Source organism: Symphodus melops, assembly GCF_947650265.1.
Source record: "Symphodus melops genome assembly, chromosome: 5".
In the NCBI taxonomy this organism is placed as follows: Eukaryota; Metazoa; Chordata; class Actinopteri; order Labriformes; family Labridae; genus Symphodus; species Symphodus melops.
In genome coordinates, this window is record NC_136695.1 from 4742573 (window position 1) to 4763053 (window position 20481).

Here is a 20481-nt window from a genome sequence, read left to right on the forward strand (position 1 = left end):
TCTTCTTGCATCTCAACACCCGTTAACAGCCGCTGTCAAAGAGAGGTATTTTATTATTATATGTCCTTGTGGTGAATCCAAGATCAACTTTTTAGACAAGACAAAAGGCGACGTGAGGCGATGCCAAAGTCGAGCCTGGTGATCCAGGAAGTCAGGCCTCCTCTCCCCTCCATGAAATCCAAAATAAGAGCAGGTACAGGTGGATAAAAGGACATCATAAGATGATAGTCATTCAGTCACAGACCAGTCTGAAGCATTAATAAATTTTATTTCAGGTAAAACAACATTAAACAACATTTACAGAAGGACATTACATCTTCCATAATAACATTACATACAGGTTGTAACAAATAATGCAACAGCTACTCTACTGTATAATATATTGTTTCACTTAACGAAGTGACTGATGACACTTCTGTTTTCCAAACTACTTGTGAGAATGATATATTTTCAGTGCAGCATACAAAAAACTAAACAAAATAAAAACGTAAGAGAAGCTTTGTTGAGAACAAAACGACACAGTCATCGTTCAGTACAGACAGGATGCACCTCGCATCCAAGCTGTACCTCCTTCCACTGATACCACATCATACAGAATGACAAAAATAGATGCCTTATATTTAATATCATCATATACGCATAGTCATATATGATTTATTTTTGTTGCATTAAGGGGACATCTGCAACCCTGTATACACACATAGTGGAAGCATCACTATTTCACTCCATTGAAGGCGTGTCTCCACATCGCCACCTTCTCCTCTGTTCATATTGTTCTTATTTTTTTCTTGTCACAGTGCAACGTGAGCGATTCCACAAATACCGTAAAACTTCTAATAAGAGCACATTTTAATTTGAGGCCCGGGCCTCTTGGTGTTGCTGCACAAATAAAGGCAGGTGTCGATAAGAGGCCCCTGTGCAGTTAGGCTTTATAGAAGATGCAGGTTGGTGGACTTTCTTACCTAATATCCCATCTCAATTCTGTACACTGTCGTATATTGTTTTGGAGTTCATTAACAGTTTATTAGTTTTTCCTATTTTCTCATTTTATGATTAGAGCTCCGTCTTGTATTGACGCCCGTCCCAAATGAAGGCAGGGTCATTTCCTTGGCTTCCATAAATAAAAGCCTGGGTGGTTAATTGAAGTTTTACGGTAGTTTCTTTCTCTGGACTTTATCCGAAAGATATGAAGAACATTCCAGTTTAAACAGGGTGCCTTCAGGAGCTCTGCCCACACAGAACTCAAAAAATATATGTTTTTCTTCTTCTTCTTCTTTTTTTCTTTTTTTACAAGACTGCAGGCTGCCAAAGCTCCTAAAAAGTCACAAGTGTTGAAGGGGGAAACCAAGCGATGTGTGCCACACCAAAAAGTGTGCAAAAGAAGAAACATCCCAAAAATAATTATTCAGCTGCTAATACTGCCTGCAATCCCTTAAAGCCACACGAGGCTGGGCAATCTTAGCACAGCTCGATGGTATTAACCCTCTTCTGTCACGCCGCTTTACTGGCATTACCCAGCCCCTCTCCTCCCCTTTTCTCCGCCGCACAATCACAGCCTGGGGATGACACTGAAAAGCTGCGAGATAACTTCAAGTACAGCTTTTTTCCTCTTCTACTTTTTCTTGAAAAAGCACTCCTCAATCTGCGGTAACGATTCAAAACAAGGGGCCGTATTTACATTTGTTAGGAGAGCCGGTTTGCTTTTTGGTTTGTTGGGCAAAGCAAGGTTACGTATAAATATTTATTTATTTGTCATAAAAGTGGCCACACAGACTGGAATGTAGGGCAAACTGATTTTCTCTTTAAAGTGCAGTTTTTAAAAACGCTATCAGGGAGAGACGAGCCCGTCATTCTTTATTCTGGCTCAGAGCGTCTGCTGTCCTTGGCGAGTTGTACACAGTCACGGTGAAAAAACGTCAAAGCCTTCAACTGATCACTTTCCCTCTTTAAAGGACAGCTTTAGACGTGTTTGTTTTTAACTCACATTTATCTGTAAGAGTTAACAGGTGCAATGATCATCTCTCTGCACATCAAGTCATCGTCTTTGTCAAGTGACTACACTGTAAAGATGAGCTATAGCTGCTCGGCCATGAGGGCCATGCGGCCTGAATGTGGGCATGTTTGTTTGAAATGGAAGAAGAAATAGATCAAACTGAGAGAAGTCAACCGTATCCTGAAGTATTGACAGAATGCTACCTACAAACTTTTTGGTTATATACTTTAAAGTCGAAGAAACTTTTTGTAGTTTTATTTAAAATGCTGCCACCGCTTCCTCAATACACTGACTTTAAAGGTCCCATATTCAGCTTTTTCCGGATTTAGATGCTCTTTAGTGTGTTTTCCAGCTGTCTTGTGAATGTTTAGACACATCCATTTGCAAAAATTCAAAGTCTGCAGAAACGCCCTTCTGTTAGCAGTAGCAAAAGCTGCGTGAAACGCTCGGCCGCTAGCCCCCCATTGTTTAAAATGTGCGGAGTGACATCACAAGAGGCGGGACAGATCCGAGAACAAGGCCAATCGACTGACCAATTACAAGAGAGCAGATCAGCCAACCACTCAGAGCAGACCTGGCACACGTTGGGACCCTTTTCATTCTTTTTTTTTTTCTTGGGGGATTCTGAGCGTTAGAAATGCAGACAAATGAGAGAGCCTGCATGAAGCGGCCGTACATGAAGACAAACACTTTTTTAACATTAGCGATTGTGAACATACTGCAGTAGACATAAAATAGATGTTACCCCAAAAAGGGCATAAAATGGGACCTTTAATTCTGAGTCTAGCAGAGGAATACTCAGGGGACATACTTAACAACAAAACTAATCAAGCCTCCATGAATAGCTTTTTGGGTTTAACTAATCAGTAACACGTCTTCTTGCAGCCTTATAACATGAGCCTGGATAGACTGTCTTTAAGGTTAAAACAACAATATGTTAAACAAATCAAATGAAATCTCAAGCAACAAAACAACATGGGCATCCCAATCAAGCCGCCTCAGAAATGTGAGTCCATTTTTTTCTCTCTCCTTTTTTTTTTTTTTTACCAGTGGCTCAGAATCATGTAAAAGTGACTATAAAATCTGTAATATAGGTCACCCTGGTATATGAGAGAAGTCTTTTTCTGTCTCCTGAAAGAAACAAAGGTTTACAGGGTTGGTCTGCATGAAGTGGAATTTGCATTCAGCAAACTTTTATGACGTTGAAAATGATCAAAGTCTTCCAATGTAACAGTTGAGCTCACACAGGAATCAAACCATGATCTATCTTAAAACACCTGTGTGCTAATGACCCATCCATCTGCCCTGTGCGTCACATAAATCACCTGTCTGCTACTTTCACACAACGTCAAACTCGTACCTAGCCCCTCATTGGACGAACTGGGAGTCAGAAGACGTAGAGAACAAGCCGATTGACGTTCTGGTCATGAAGCGCTTGACATCTCTCAGCAGACAATCAGTGAACCTGTGGATGTATCTTCATAGCACCACGATGACCTTCAGAAGCGTCGTGGCTCAGAGACATTTCTTACAGTGTAGTCACTTAATGCATCATCTTTCATTTACAGAATTCAGAAGATGATTTTTTTTTTTCATTTTGTGAGGGTTGTATTAAGAATCCAAATCTCTCCTTGAATGTGACAGACTACAAGGCATACAGCAGCTGGAGGGGAGCGTAGAGGGGCTGCAGGTTTACACTGCACTCTGGCTGACAGGATTTGATACGTGCAAGTTTCAAGACATATATATCCAAAAAAGTGAGTGTGTGTATGAGTGAGTATCTTTCAGTATCCACTCTTTTCAGAAACCCATGGTGTTATTTCTTCAGCTAATCAACCACACAGGGCCAATATCTTTTTTTTTTTTTTTTTTTTGTTGATTTCAAACCGAGATCGAGAAAGGAAGAAATTTGATAGTACTTCACAATTATCACCATACTTCTAAGCTGTAATATTCAAATATTTCCACACAAAACACCAAAAGAAAGACCCAAAAATCGGTATAAACGTCTTTGCAGATGACACGTTTTACAGCTAATTTTGATCATTGCGTTATAAAAAGTTCCAAAACAGTTTGAAGTGGTGGGACGTTGGTGGGACACGTGTTGGTGGTGATGGGACTGAGCGCTGTTAATTGCCACCGACAGTACACATACTGCATGCACACTACACACACTGCAATGCACTCACCCTAAAACGTTACTCGTCAGGCAAGAAAAGCTCAGAATCCTTTTTCAAATGAACTTCGATAATTGACACAGATCATCTCTTTGAGAAAGAATATTGCAAGTTTTGGATCAGGACGAACTGAAAGGGAGGATTGTCGTGGGCCGGATCCAACAATAAGCCCCACAGCCTATTGCCTATCTGTTTGACTTTTTGTACATTAGCTCGTTTGCATGGATGGAAGCACCAATGCTTAGCTATTGCCAATATTTACACTTACACACTATCTCTCATACACACACAAACACACACACACACACTCGCTTACATCTGTTGTTTTTAGTATTGCGTCTGAAGTGTTTCCTGACACTGATTGATGGTTTCCAAGTTGTCTTACGTGTGCAGGCTCTACATCTTCAGCTGAGATCATCTACGTGTCGGAGAGGATTGTGACAGTTGCAACAGAAATGTCATATTAAGCAGGTTTGGTTGATTGGTAAAGTAAAGTAGAATCCTTATTACGAGTATTTGTCTTCAACCACAGTCTGGATTTTTGCAGTTTTGGCCATCTTTCTTATTTGTGTAATTCTGTGAAATCATTTGGTTTGAACACACCTTTGAGGCAAACTTGACAATAAAGTGTGTGCTTTAAACAATAGGTACCTGTGATTGACAATTATCGATAATGTTCGATAAGAGCTGGGTGTACTTATGTCATTATCAAAATGCCAAACTGAGTTTTAAGAACACAAAGTTATTGATGACGCTTGCAGCTTTTGTTTGCAGCCTGTCACAAGAACGTTCTGAAAGACATTGTTATGTAACTGAAGGTTGCAGACTCCCTCAGGTCCAGGGAGTGACCTGGACCTTGAAATCTCATTGGCCAGCCCAAGCCCTCGGCCAAAGGCAGTGGCTGGGTTTGGCCAGTCTGGCTCTCCAAATGTTTGACTCTGGTGCACTTTTACATCGATGCAGTCCAGGGTGGTTGATGTTGACGTTTGAGGCTAAAATGTCAATTAGTTTATCTTACAGTCCACAGTAGGACATTCACAGGTGAGACTTCACCGTGTGTTTCTACTCAGCAATCATTTTGAGAGTGAAATAATCAGATAAGTGATGGAATGATGGTCAAAACTACAAAACCTTTAAAAGACAGAATCCCTCTGATACTGTCTGAATGTGCAACCTTAACCCACACAGCCAGCAAAGAAATGATTATTATGATAAAGCAGTGGGAATTATCACCCAGAGTTATGAGTCATGGTAAGAGCAGTCTAGTGGTTAGAAGATGAAGCGATATTAAAAGTGTCCATTATATAGTTTCTAGATGAGTATATCATACATACAAATATACATTCTTAAATAGGAGGCTAGTTACAAACACAAAACACAATATGTACCGATAGTAAAGTCCTTTTGCTTACAATGTGACAATGATATATGAGTTATTGGAACCTTATAAAAAGTAAACAAACTCCGCAAATGATAGCCTGAAATCTTAGGTACCGTTCATAATGCTCACATGCATTCATGACTATGTTCAATGCGCGCACTCGTCCTCATGCACACGGCACACACTCACACACACATCCACACGCACACCTATTGTGAAGGTAATAAATTAAGAGAACTGGGGCTCTTTCATTCATCTGGATCCTCCGTCTCAGCATCTTTGTCTTCATTTGTTTTGAAACAACAGCCACCTGAAAGACAGAGACAGAGACACACCTTCGGTTATTCATAGCGCAGATGTTAACACTGTGAAATACACAAGTTATTCAATTACAAGAACAAAAGACTCTTTATTTCTATCAAAGAAGAACTGCCTTTCACTCTCATAAGAATGAAGACTATCAAAGGGGAAAAATCTAATAGCTTGTTGAAATATTAAATACATATATATCACATTCATGTTTATGGCTTTGGATCAAACTGTTGTGTTTATTTTGAAAGGTGGATGACATTTTCTTTCCCTCCATCCTGCTCTGGATTGAAAGAAGGAGAGGGTGAAGGTATTTGTCTCTGAGGCTCATTAAGAAGTGTAGATTTTCTTTGATTAACCTGCTACTAACGACTGCAGCTGACACTTTATAAAGTGACAGCAATGTTATTGGTAAAGCACAGCTCCTGACATGGAAGCTCAATGTGTTTTACACTGACGGTACAAACTGAATGAAGTCATTTTTGTATTCGTGAAGAAGAGAACAGAAGAGTGTCAGACTGCCACTGTTCATGTAAATATATTATTTCATTTAAAAGATCATAAATACTGTCAAGAAAACTACCTCATGTTCACTTCATCATCCTTTTGCACTACTCACCACTGCACCATTATCTCATTGAGTCTTGTCTATAATTAGTTGTTTATATTGTTAATCGTTCATATTTAATGTTTACATTGTACAGAGAGCGCAGGCTACCAAAGTTATAAACATATCTGCCGTGTGTGTGTGTGTGTGTGTGTGTGTGTGTGTGTGTGTGTGTGTGTGTGTGTGTGTGTGTGTGTAATAGATGTCCATAAGGTTCATAATATTTGCTGGTCATAATATTAACGGCGCACCGCTGGGTGCCTCTCGCCCGCAGCCATCCTGCCGTCATGACACGCTGCCACTTAGACAGAAGAGTGTTCTGTTTGTTACAGTCGTGTTACTTGATCGGTGTCTTTCCACAGTTGACAGAACCAGGCTAGCTGTTCCCCCTGCTGATAGTCTTCATGCTACACGTTGCTAACAAGTATCAGACTGCGGCTCAGTGCTGCACACACTGATAACCTCTCGACTCCCCTGGAAAAATACATTTCCCCCCCCCTAAGATCCAACTTCTCTGTTAGAAGGCTGGTTCAGCCAAAAGTGTAAAAATAATCGAACATATTCAATTGACCTTCACTGCGTGTCGAGGCACAGATCTGCAACAAACAGACCCCCCCCCACCACACCACACCAAAAACTGCATGGATGACTATAAAAAATAAACTTTCATTTCATTTGATCCATCATGTCAAGCCTTTAGTGGCCTTTGTCAGTTCAGTGTCAAACAGGAAGCACAGCACAGTCGTGAGGCTTCTGCAGCATGAAAAGAAGCATTTGGAAACTTTGGGAAACATTTTAAGGGTCAACTATCGAAGGGGGGGGGGGGGAGAAGAACACTGAGGAGATGAAAACAAAAGAAACAGACAGAATGGAGGACTGGGGGGGGGGGGGGGTGAAGAGGAGGAGGAAGTGGAAGATGACCAAGAGGGAGTAGAGGATGAAGAGGAGGAGAAGGAGGGAGTAAAAGATGAAAGGAAAGGACTGGAGGATGCCGAGCAAGCGGGAGCATGGGATGGGGAGGTGGAGAGAGTACAAGACAAGTAGGAGGAGAGGATGAAGAGGAAGAGTGAACAGGGGAACATGAGGAGGAGAGAGCAGAGAAAGAGGAGGAGGAGTAAAGGATGAAGAAGAGGAGGGAGCTGTGGACTAATAAATAATTTATAGCCTCTTTTAGGTCCCTTTCTACCCCGACTTTCCTCCACTGTCTCTCATATGCTCTCAATAATGTTCTCTCTCTCTCTCTCTCTCTCTCTCTGTCGTTCGCCCAGCCTTTGGTAGTCAGTTCCCAGTGGGAACAGCTTCTATACACCAGGAATCTTAAACACTGGATGAGTCTCGTTTATCTGCTGCTGCTGTAGCGGCCTCATATACATTACGTGCCTGTGTTTATGCATTTACATGGGATCTTTGGCAGGAAGTGTATGCACATGCATGTTAATGGTGAGATCAACTTTTTTCCCCCCCCTGGAGGTGTGCTGAGACGCCTGCTCGGGGCCTCAGTGTAGTTTTAGTGAAGACACGTTCATTTAGAAAAGATGCACCACGATGGTACATGACGTGGGTGGTCCTCTGTTCTGCCTTTATTTTAGAGACAGGACAGAGAGAGAGAGAGAAGGAGAGAGAGAGAGAGAGAGAGAGAGAGAGAGAGAGAGAGAGAGAGAGAGAGAGAGAGAGCGCAGTAGAGAGAGAGAGGGAGAGAGAGAGAGAGAGACAAAGAGAGAGAGAGAGAGAGAGAGAGAGAGAGAGCGCAGTAGAGAGAGAGAGAGAGAGAGAGAGCGCAGTAGAGAGAGAGAGAGAGAGAGAGAGAGAGAGAGAGAGAGGGAGAGAGAGAGAGAGAGACAAAGAGAGAGAGAGAGACAAAGAGAGAGAGAGGGAGAGGGAGAGAGACAGAGAGAGAGCGAGAGAGAGAGCGGGAGAGAGAGAGAGTGAGAAAGAGAGGAAGAAAAGAATCACTGACCATTTTAGACAATCTTTTTAAACACTATTGAAACATTTTCTTTCTAATGATTTTTTTCTCTGTAAAAACAAACAATGTGATATTCAAAGAACAGCTTTCTTTCGTGCTATGACATGGTATGTATGGAAGCCCTTAGTGGACATATTTCCATACATTTAATGACACTCAGTTTCACCTTGACATTGAGTAACACTGAAATCTCGACATATTTATCTTGGGATTACAACACTAGTCTTTACATAATAAGTAGTTAAAAATGGCAGAAACCATTATTATCAGGGGAAAGTTAGTGTTGTTTTCACAGGATGAAAATGTTATGATCAAGAGGAAAAAACAGAAACATTCTCGTTATAACGGGTAAGGAAATATAAATATGAGTCCGCACAGGGCTTTCGTAGCTACGGCTCTATAATGAAATATACTGCATAAATGAACAGTAATTAAAACGATTTCTTTTGCAATCGAATGATATGGAATCGATTTGAGTGTCAACACTTTGCTAGTTTGTTGCTACGTGTTTCTATGTGAGTTCAAAGTGTGGACACATGCCAGTAGATAGCTGTTTGTGTAATCCTGGTTCATTTACATTTAAACATACGAACTGATACAGAGCTGATGTCGTATATGGATCTTACTTATAGAAATGATTGGAAGATAATTACATAAATTATACCACGAGAAGCTAAAATACAAACAGAGTCGTCAGCTAAACATTTACTTGACTTGTCCAAGAAGGTATTTGTTAGAGTACAGTTTTTTTCAAGTGTGTTTCTGATATGGAATTAAAATAAGATAAATGTTAACGTTTATTTGGAATAGTTACTGGAAAAAAGCTCTGCTCTGTCTAATGTTAGCATGGAACAGGAACGGGGACAGAGAAGCTGCCATACATTTGCTGTCAAAGCTTTAAATTGTCACGTGAAAAGTCAAATCTACAATATCATCATTTCAGAATTGTCCCAATCAACGTGCCATCTAACACTGAAGACCTCCCAAGGACAACAAGACTTTAGACATTGACTGAAAGCAAAACAACAAAAACAAATTGAAGACTTGTTAAGGATGTGCAGGAAACCTGGAATGATAAAGATGTCAACCTAAAGGTGAGCTGGGAACTGCTCCCTCTGCATATGAGGGTTTACAGTAGAGGTAGCATCGCCTGTAAAGACATTTCACATGTCTGAAGCTTCAGAGCCAGTCCACAAATCAAAGTGAAGAATTACTCGTTTGTTTGTAATGTGCAGCTGATGGACAGACTGACTGCAGGCTTGTTGTGGAAACAGTTTGCACCAAAGGCTAATCTGTCAAGGTCAAGGTCACTGAAGCTCTGTACCTGCGTGTGCATGTGTGTGTGTGTGTGTGTGTGTGTGTGAGTGAAGAGATAGACTGAATGAACGACATCGTGTGTCTCTTCACTGTAATCCAACAAGGCATTCATTGTTTTAAAGAGATCTGTTGTACCAAGAACAGATGTAGGCTTCCGGCTTGGGATCAAAGAGCACCAAGTAGGTGTGTGTGTGTGTGTGTGTGTGTGTGTGTGTGTGTGTGTGTGTGCGTGTGTGTGTTATGGGGTTCCACTTTGGAAGCAGATGGAGCTGGTGGGTGGGTTTTGTAGGGAGGATTTAGCAGGCGTGGCCAGCTGCTTGCTGTCCTTTAATAGCAACGGTTTCACCCTCCCCCCAGAAACAAAATCCTTAAAATTCTCTGTGTTTGGACTAATAGACAGCTAACAATAGCAAGGGGGAGAAATGGAAAATGGGGGGGGGAGAGAGAGAGAGAGAGAGAGAGAGAGAGAGAGAGAGAGAGAGAGAAAGAAGAAAACAAAAGGTACACCCATGTGCACATTTGAAGCCTACATTATACATATCCAATATTCTCCTTCAAAAAAGGTCCAGACATTCGAATTTTTGCTCTTGGACATTAAAGGCGGTTTTCCCTGCCAACCCTACAATAAAAATGTCGACATGATTTCGGGCTTCGCTGCAGCGGAAGAAATTCCAAGTGAACAGCAGGATGACATTTAAATCAGGCGATAGGTGAGACAGTCGTGCACGTAAGGAAGCAGCTTCATACTCGTTTCTGTTCCCCTGGGATTCCTTGTCCACGTCTTCAGTGATACTCTGAATTTGTCAAATTGAACAAAGCATTGGTAAAAGAGTAAAAACTGCTATCATCGAACCCGGTGGATTTCCATTTTCCGCAGCGTCGGTTTTTCTTTTTTATTTTCATGTCCTTCAAAGTTTTAGACACAAATCACAAAGTGTCTCCCCTTCAGTCTTTCGTACTAACATGCAACACATCGATCTGGAAGCTGGCAGTAAGATGAGAGGGAATGTGATAAAATAAAGCTCTGAATGTTGCTCTGTTTAAACATAAGCCAAAATTCTTTTTTTTTTCCTGATGTCCTGAATGGATAACTGATTCAAATAAAAATCCTGCTGAATAAATCGCTCCCATCCCAAAAGCTTGTCGGTGTTCTAGCTCTGTTCTCATCCGTCTCCTCGTTCATCTCCTCTGCTGCTACGGTCCTTTTTCTTCTTGAAACCAAATCTCCATTCCCAAATTTCCAACCAAGCATTCCTCCCTCGAACACATGCCTGACTCCTGACTGATCAAAGCACCCTCACTATCGGAGAGCAGGACTTGTGGAAACACTAATACGTCCAGCATGTGCAGCAGATACACGCAGTGTTTACCTTCACTTCACTAACCTGGACAGTGTCGGCTCTCTGAAACATCTAAACAATATGCGACCGTTCAGCCCTTTGCTGTGGGCTCGACATCATTATTCAACAAACTGGGCTGAATTAGACCGACATGCTCACACCCCCCCGTCCCCAAAATACTCCTGACCCCCCCAGAACCTCGGGGTCACAACATCTGACCCCTCCCGCTGCAGGGAGGTCCTGCTCCGTCTGATCCTGTTTAATGAACTGACTCAGCCTGCCCTTATATGTCGCTCAGTGAACACCCCGAGCTGCGAAGGTGCTGATGGTTTAATGAGGTGCTTTATTATGGCTCAGTATGTGGATGTATGTCTGTATACGTGAGGTTTAAGCTTCAGCACACTACAAAAAAAGGATATGTAAGGACATGTGAATCGATTTTAAATAGAGATGTTTTTTTTTTTTCCTCACTGGATCTTGACTGTACTTTAAGTTTCCAGTGAATTTCAGAGGAATGCAATGTGGAGGCCAAGTCTGTGTTGAGCTGCCACATTTACAACAACCACTGCACTGTCTCCAGTGGCTCCAGTTTGAACATCTCGAATGACTCTGCAGACTGCTCCACAGGCACAAACACACACGCAGACATTTCCGCAGCTTGCTGGCTGTTTGGTGCTCTCAAATTAATCAAAACCAAGCTCAAAGTGTTTGTTTAGCGGAACCTGTTAAATCCAAGGCTTTGTTTAACAAGCAAAGGCCGTGTTTGCTCTGGTTTAACAGGTAATCCGGGCTGCATCAACGTTTTAAAGCAACATAATGGGATAGAGAAAGACCTGAGTCTAAGAGGGATATCCCAGTATTTAAACAGAACTCGGCTGTAGTTTTACACGTTTAAGTGTGTAAGTGAATTGAAGGCTGCCTTTACTTCAACACAGCTGTAGAGCCAATGCTACTGCTGTAGTCAAATGTGCACAATCCACTCACAGTGCTTACACCACCAAAATCCTTAACGGAAAGGATCCTAACAGAAAATGACTTTTTTGTTAAGGTAAGATGATTTAGAGTTAGAGCTACGGCTAAATGAGGCCATTAAACTGGACCGCTGTCTTTGTTGCAGTATTTCAGTAACAGGGGAGAATTGTTTCATTGACAGAAGCAAGTTTGACTCCATTGCTGCAGAGTCAAAAAAATCGAATTCCCGGTGGACAATTAAAAAAAGAATGCTCGATAAGCCTCCGATTTACTAGTCACTAGTGGAGCTGCTTTCTGCTTTTACATTTTCATGTCAAACAACAAGCTTGTATAAACCTGGTTCTAGCTGTGAAAACATGGACAACTTTACAGCTTGGTTCATGTCGCATCTTCTCGCGCGAACACTCGCTATGCTGATACCTTTATCTTATTTCTTACTTGCTTTCTTTTGCACATTTATGATGTTCATGTTCCGGGTCAAAGTCTGCAAAGGAACTGTGGAAGGTGCACAGAAAGCCAAGGAAAGTTTGCATTCAATCAAGACTCCAGCAGTATCGAGGTGCGTGAGTCCAACTGTGACAAACAGAAAAAGGCTGGGATTTCAGTCAGTCTTACATGTTTACCTGCACGTTAAAAGTCTTAATTATTATTATTATTTTTCACATTATGTGAACACACTGAATGTGTTGTTGCTTTCTATAGAACAACCACAGCTCACTGACAGGAACAGTGAGTTTACCTCACAGAACAGGAGTTGCTGGTGTTTTTACTGCTCAATAGGTAAAAGTGTTTCCATAACTTTATTGGCTTTTTTTATTTATTTAAAAGTGGTCAGTTTGTTTTGTTGATAAAACATTTTGTATAACAACACACCTTAAACCACAGAAGAAGAAGCAACTCTTGTGATCGATGAGAGATAAGGATCTTTCCTTTCAAAATAAAAGTCCATCCATGTAGGGATCCCTTCTGCTATGTTGTAGGACATGTCTAGCTTCGCTGCCTGAGCCTTCCCTGTTTGTCTGATCACTGTGCCAGTGCAGTGGGAATTCCAATAGCTCGTAAAGTTGAAGTCACCAGGAAGGTTAGAAGAGATGATGGTCGGCGTGAGCACTGCAAATATTATAATGAAACCTTATTTTGACCTTTAACTCTAATCGAACCCTGAGCTAATTTATGCTATTTGGAAAATGTTGGGACGACAGCGTTATCATTGCAACAAGTTTCATCAGACAACTAGACAGATTTATGTGCTCCTGGGAGCAGATTCATTCTATTGTCTCCAGATAAGAAATGTAAAACATACAATTATTTATTAATTGAAGGATTATCAGTGGATATCACAACTGTTTTCTTGTAATCATGACTTCAATATCTCGTTATTTTAGATAAGATCATGTTGTATTCATGCATGTGGTGAGCTAACATAAGCCCTTTTCACATATTCACTTCTGAACAGACAATTTCAGGCAGGCTGCCCCTGAATTCTTCCTACGTTGCTTGTTGATGCATGCACCTGACATCGGGAGACCACGCCTGTCTGATAAGAGGCGGGAGAGAAGGAAGCGAGTCGTGACGTAAAAAAGAACAATCGGTGGCAGACGAAGCAACCGACTCAACGCTACGACGACAACTTCATGCAGCAGTGTAGATCACGCAGCGCTGCAGGTTGCAGGATATAACCGTCGTCACTCCGCGTTTGTTTTTTTAAGCAAAATCTTCCTGCTGTGTTCACACATCGACCCAGCTCGACTTCACGTTCAAATTCCAGGGAACGGGCGGAGTAATACATTTGGCTGCTTACATTCACAAGTGTAGCCCACCACAAATAATTAATAATAAGACATGCAACGATAACTAGCACGTGGTCAAAGAAGCTGCAGTTTGATCCCTCATGGAGAAATATTACTAATGTATATACGATAGTGACTTCTAATGGAGGTTGTCTGAGATGTAAAAAATGTGTGACAATCAACAAACAAGTAATCAAAGAGATTGATACCATTGATTTCTTGGTGAAAAGTCAGAATAAATGGCAGGTTCATGAGGAGTTTGTTTCTGTTGGGGAGCAGCCGGTGCACCTTGGGGCCCTCTCTCTACATGAACAGCAGCTTCCACAGAGGCTCTGACCTTTGACCTCCACTTTGCTGCTCTCGCTGGGAAAGTTGTTTTAGCTTGATGCTCATGGCTTACAGCCCTGACATGCCATCTTTAAATGTCGCCTGTCCTTTAGAACGTGGCAGGCTAACATGAGCTCCATATGCAATATGAATTGAAATAAATCGAAGATCTCAATGAGTCCACACTCTACATTACGAGAGTTAAGAAAGCTCTCATACTGCTATGTTTTCTTGTCTGTGTGTTGCTACTCAAAAATGTTGCCTTGAAATAATAGTGGTCCAGATCCTCTTGGTTGGAAAATGAACACTCATCTCCACAGCCTGCAGACCTGCCAGCTCCCTCTGCTCTAATACAAACACGCTCGTCTTTGTTTTTCTTTCTTTAGTTGTCTGCGCCAGACCCAGTGAGTACGAGTCTTTAGAACATGCATACACACAATCCTAGACACACACACACACGCACGCACACACACATTCTGCACCACAGACAGCCCACAGCCCACACCAGGCTGCACATTCATGTGTTTCCTATTAGCCCATGTCCTGGCAGAACACACTTTCTGTTTAGTTTTTCCGGGATCAGCCACTGAACAAAATCGGCACATGTGTAGAAACCCTGAACTCTCACTTTTCAAACTATACACTCAACATGCAAACACTAACTCAGCAGAATTTGCAACTGTGAAACTTACAAACACTCTCCTGCTCTCACTCGCTTCACACATTCTCAACCAACTGAGACCTGGCTCTTCTAGTGCAGGTGCAAGTTATTATGCACACATTCCTGCATGCATCCAGGTCACTGGGTTCATAAAACAGCTCATCTGCAATGATGTATGCCATTCTCTGCATCAGTGACCCTTAAAGTTCTCATCAACACAATCAGGATCCAACTCCAGCAGCACACAGAACAAGGCTGGGCTCGGATTAACGCCCTGCAGCTGGAGTTTGGTGGGGTAGAAGGATGCACATTGTTAAAGAACTTCAATTCTTTTTTGTTATTGGCCATGGTAGGATTTGGTTCATGCCAAAAAAATGCTATGGACAGATTTATTGGATATTGATTATTAATTATGATGTGTCATTTGAAAATGCCTGTTCTTATGTTAAACTTAAAACACAGGTTATTTACACGTTATCTAAAACACACTTTGTGGCTTCCTTTTGACTTCATTAAAAGGCAAAATGACTGAAAGTAGTACAAAAACTAAATAAAGCAGTCACAACAATATCCTAAAAATGAAGCTTATAGGGCGGCTGCCGGCGAAACATTACCATTAGATTTGATCATCTTTGGTGGATAAAACCAAATGGTTGGTGTAGCATTGGTCTAGTGCCCGTTGTTTTTCTCACTGTGAGCTCTACAATGTTCTGCAGGGGGAAGAGAGTTTTTGTACTCTATGTTAAAAAACAAACAAACAAAAAAACTAGTTGTTGTCAAGTTACAACTATTGATCATCATTGTTGACGTAATTTTATTTCAATCCCCAACAAAAACATTTTCATTGCTCAGGTCAATGAGCAATGAAATAAAGCCTCTGGAGCCAGCCTGTGGCTTACAATGACTGACCTGTGTCAACTGTTCACTGAGTACAACCAATAAGATGCATCTGCATGCAATAGGTTAGTATTGTATATTTTTGGCAAATCATTCCCTCATTTAAGTGTAAGTATGAATTTATTTCTACAGTGCATTTTTGCTTGCATGGGGAACGAGCTCCAGAAATGGAAGTCAAGCTTCAACAGGAAATTAAACTTTTTCCTGCAAACCTGAAACCCTGATCTGGAGTGACACTATGACCCATTTTAACAGCTTGGCAAGTGACAATCTCACTTAAAAAGCAGTAAAAGCTAATTCACCACCATTCCCCTGCTCTGCTCAGCCTCAGTCCTGCTCTTTGGAGCCGTGGTGAGAAGTTATGAGTGTAAACTGAGGGTCAGAGGACGCCCTGGTTGGAAACGCTTTCATCCACAAACTCCCAAACACACCCACTCGCTGCAGTACGCCAGGTTCCCATTCCATAAATCCTTGTTTGGGGGGTATGTTTTTCTAGTCTGGGGCCTGGCTGACTTCCCCCCACACTGGGGTTTATGTAAGGTGATGGAAAAACTGAGAGGAGGTTGGAGGACGCAGCAGGGAGGAGCAGAGCAATAGTATTTGACATTGAAAGGAAAGCACAGAAAAAATGCTTGCTAGGTAGCCAAACAAAAACGTTGGTCTAGGAGAGATTTATAAAGAGCAGATAAAAAGGAAAGTGGAGCAGATACCACACTGTGTTTAAGTCAGGGATAATCAAAGGCCACTAGATGGAATCTACAGACGAGGTTTCACTGTGAATGTGATTCATGCTAGGTCACACTAGCATGTGACATTATAGTCTCTAAGTGCACTCTGACACAGTTATTCATCAATCACTTGATTGCAGCTGTAACTTCATCCAATGTTTCAATCCCAACTCCTAAGAGCAGCTTAACTTTTTGTCCTGAAGTATTTAAATTTGAAGGCTGTTAGGTTTGTATTTTTAGTCATTTAGTAAAAGCTAGCTAGCCGAGCTTTCCAACGTTTGATGATCCCCATTGGAGGTACATTATATCTACACCTGCTTTCTCAACCGCAGCTCCTGCTCAGTGCGGACTGACTCAGCAGTTTTGCTGTGGGTACAAGGAGTTCAGGGTGTGAGATGATAGACTCATACAAAGAACAGGCTTTGACATACCATCAGCAGCTATGTCGAGTTAATTTTCTAAGAACCCTGTTCCAAGATTGGTTATGTGGCAAATCAACCACATCAATTTTAGAGAAAGAGAGAAATACATTTTTTAATCCAGCGTTTGTGTGTAAAATGTTTATCTGCCAAATACATACAATACAATACAACAAAGTATAATCAGACTATTTCTATGACAAAATAAAGTTTTCTTCCAATAAATCTTTTCAAATATCTGATGGGGTGATTACTAATTTTTGGGCCAATTAAAAAAGCTTGTCGAAGCTAACAATCAAATTCATCCCAACGTTATGTCCCACCTTCTATCTTGTGATTGGTTCTGTCCTGTTTTAGCTGTCACGACTCGATAGTCAGATACTCTCGAGGTTCTGTTTCAATAGTGTTTCAGTTGCTTTATTACTTTTTGAGTACTACTGTAAATGTGTGCAAATCAATCTGATTCCACTCTGCAATAAACTCTTATTAAATATTTAACTTAAATATCAGCATAGATTGAGCTTAATTCCTCCCATTTAATAATATTCTGACCCATAAATGGAAATGTTTACACTGACAGATCAGAGGAAAACTGACTTTTCTTGAGACCTGTTGCCTGCTGTTGTTTGGTGCCACATGTTGCTAAGTGCTTGCTCATAGTGTTGGGTCTCTGTGTAAATATAACAAACAGTGAAGTCTGGAAATCCCCATTTTAAGTGTCATAATAAAAACACATACAACCTCTTAACATTGGTGTGGCTTGTAGCTTTGTTTTTACTTGTTCAATCTTTATTGTCCCAGCGTGCGGCAATAAGTCAATATTGTTTTTTTTTACCTGAAAAGATCCAATACATTTGTATTTCACCTTAAAGTCTAAGAATCTGTAATACAAGAATTACATATTGGGCAGGGGTTTAGGGTAGAGCAGGCCCTCCATGTAAAGAGACTACAAGTCCTTGTTGCACCTCTCTCTCTCTCTCTTAAGTGTCCAATAAGAAGGATGACCAACAAAACCATAAACCCTTTAAAAAGAGATGAATCTTGCTTTGAATGAAGCTTAATGAATAACACAGTCTTTAACAAGCGTGCGAGTACACCTCAATAATTTTGGGATCAGCAGCGTATGGAACAACATAAAAAGTAATCGACAAGAGTCCATACATAATTAAGACGAGTCTCAGCAGGAAGCTGGCTATAATTGTAACTCATGGGATGTTATGAGTCCATGTAACATGAATCACAATATTCTTCTTGCTGTATAATATAAATCCTGCTGGTTTGAAACATTATCTCGACTACACCAGTCTCACATCTCCTTTACTTTGATTTTTTTTTTTTTCAACACAAGACTGTATAGAACATACAAAAGTTTCAATTAATGTTTAATAATGATAGCTATATGCGTTCCTCTGTGTTGTAAGCGGTTTTTGATTGCATGTTTTCGGAGTATAAAAAAGCAGTTTGGAAACTTGGCCTGAATACAAGTGAGGTTGTTTCATTTGAGGGCAGCTTTGTCGATCCAGCTGAGCATTTGCCAAACGTATGGTGAAAAGCTCTTTTAATCTCCTGATCATATCCACAAAAGCTTCTGTCGGTGTTTTAATCTGTTTGTAATCATAGAAGACAGAGATGTGTGTATTTAATATTAGGACTGAGTAAAACAAAAAGAAGATAAGCCCTAAACAATCGTGCTCTAACATTGGTCAGTTCGACTCGGCCTAGCGTCAGTGTGTAAAGAGTTCATCGTCTGAGACGCATGGTAGCTGTTAGCACGTTAGCGTTTGGAAAATAACAGATAGTAGATAGGACAATGGACAGAGTAGGAAATGAGGAGAGAGAGTGGGGAACAACCGACTAAAAAAAGGTGTCACAGATAATTATGGTCCTCGCACATGGGCTGCGACCCAACCACTAGGCCATCAATGCCTCCTATGCCGTTAGCTGTAATGTATTTTGAATTGAGGGGTGGTTGTGAAATTACAACCAAAGTGATCATGAAAGACTGTACCAGTTTAATGGGAAGTCTTGTACAGGCAGATAAAGATAATACAGATAAAGGAAAAGTGTGTTGACTGTACATGGCGCTTTTTAACTCTGGTGACCACACAGAGTACAAAAACATCATGTCAGTATGAATCATTTTACTCATTCCTACAATAAAGGACGAGGCTGCTATGCAAAGTGTAAACATGTCCATCGGGGACTAACTTCACACACCAACAGCTGCGTTTATAGGAGCAATTGGGGTTCAGTGCCTTGCCCAAGGACACTTGTACTTCAGGAACGTACACTGCTATCCCTACCAAGTGATGATTACAATGCTGACTGCAAACACACTGTTGCATGTGGGTTAGCGCAGAGATCTAACCAAGCTGGACCTAGCTCTACTTTTTTGTTGTCCTTTATTTTAGCCCACTGAGGTCTCTTTTCCACGGGGGCCCTGCAGCAATACACGAATAAAAACAGCACAAATATGAACGGCTAACAGTAATGTCAGAGACACTAAAAGACATATTCGTACTTACAAAGCATGTCAGTGTCAATGACTTCACGTTTTAAAACAGTCGCAATTTGTATCTTGAACTAGTTCAGACACAAGATCTTTAAAAACGCTGTATGACACGAGAGAGGGCAGCTTGGCCGTCATTTGAAAGTTATTCCACATCACAGGTGCAGCAACATGAAAAGCTGTCTTTCCCCAATCAGTCCTGAACCTTGGTATTGTCAAGGTGATCCAGTTTTGCGATCTGGTTGAATGGTTTGACTTTTTTTATGTACAGGAGCTTTGTCAGGTAGGGAGGGAGTCTACCCTCCTATCTATCACTATGCACTCATACTGACTATAAGTGATGCTTTATTCATCAGCTGAGCAGGGCGGAGGGGGCTGCAGTTATGCCCTACAACCCTGTAAGCACATCCCATCATCATATCCATCACGGTGCTCTGATGAAGCAGTGGGGGAAGGGCCGATCAATGCCTCTGCTGGCATAGGTTTATCTACCCCTACCTCTACATCCATATGGCTTAACATGCAACTCGCTCGCCTCCTCCCTTTAACCTATATCAATCAATCACCAGTCAGTGTACATGGCATCAAAAGATTTCACAAAGTCTTTTCAAGCTGCAAAGAAGTGGAACTGTGACCTATAACTTGAAAATAAGGGAAGAAAGCTGATGTGTGTTGACTGGAGAAAAGATTGCATTTATAGTTGGACAAACCGTCAAACAAACATTTTCTACTCTAAGGCAAAGAAAGAAAGTGAGTAGCACAACTTGCATCAGGATTTTTAAATAGACTCTGCCTGCTCTCCATAAAATATTCTGGGTAAGAATTCAGCGCCTCTCCATGACCAGTTAAAACATTAAAGCCTGAACACTGAAGAAACACTGCACAGTTTGATCTCTTTGACAGGCTATTTATATAGCAAGGCTTAAACCCTCACCCAACTGAGGCTCACTATGAAGACATCAACACACCGCGGCTCGCCTAATCTCTCCCAAGATAAATCTGTCATAAAAATGATAGTACAGAAAAAGGGATTTGTTTGACTTTAAAAGTCTATTTCCATCCTGCTTTATCTTTTCCAATGTCACCAA

At 41.2% G+C, this 20481-nt stretch overlaps 1 protein-coding gene across 7 annotated transcripts in view; it reads right to left on the minus strand.

The window, feature by feature from the left end:
- Nucleotides 1-249: 249 nt before the first annotated feature.
- Nucleotides 250-20481, minus strand: part of cdk14 (cyclin dependent kinase 14) — a 185014-nt gene continuing 164782 nt past the window's right edge. For all 7 annotated transcript variants that reach the window (XM_079343514.1, XM_079343515.1, XM_079343516.1 and 4 more), the window contains one exon: nt 250-5861. The gene's annotated coding sequence lies outside the window, so the exon portion shown is untranslated. The remainder of the gene's footprint in view (nt 5862-20481) is intronic.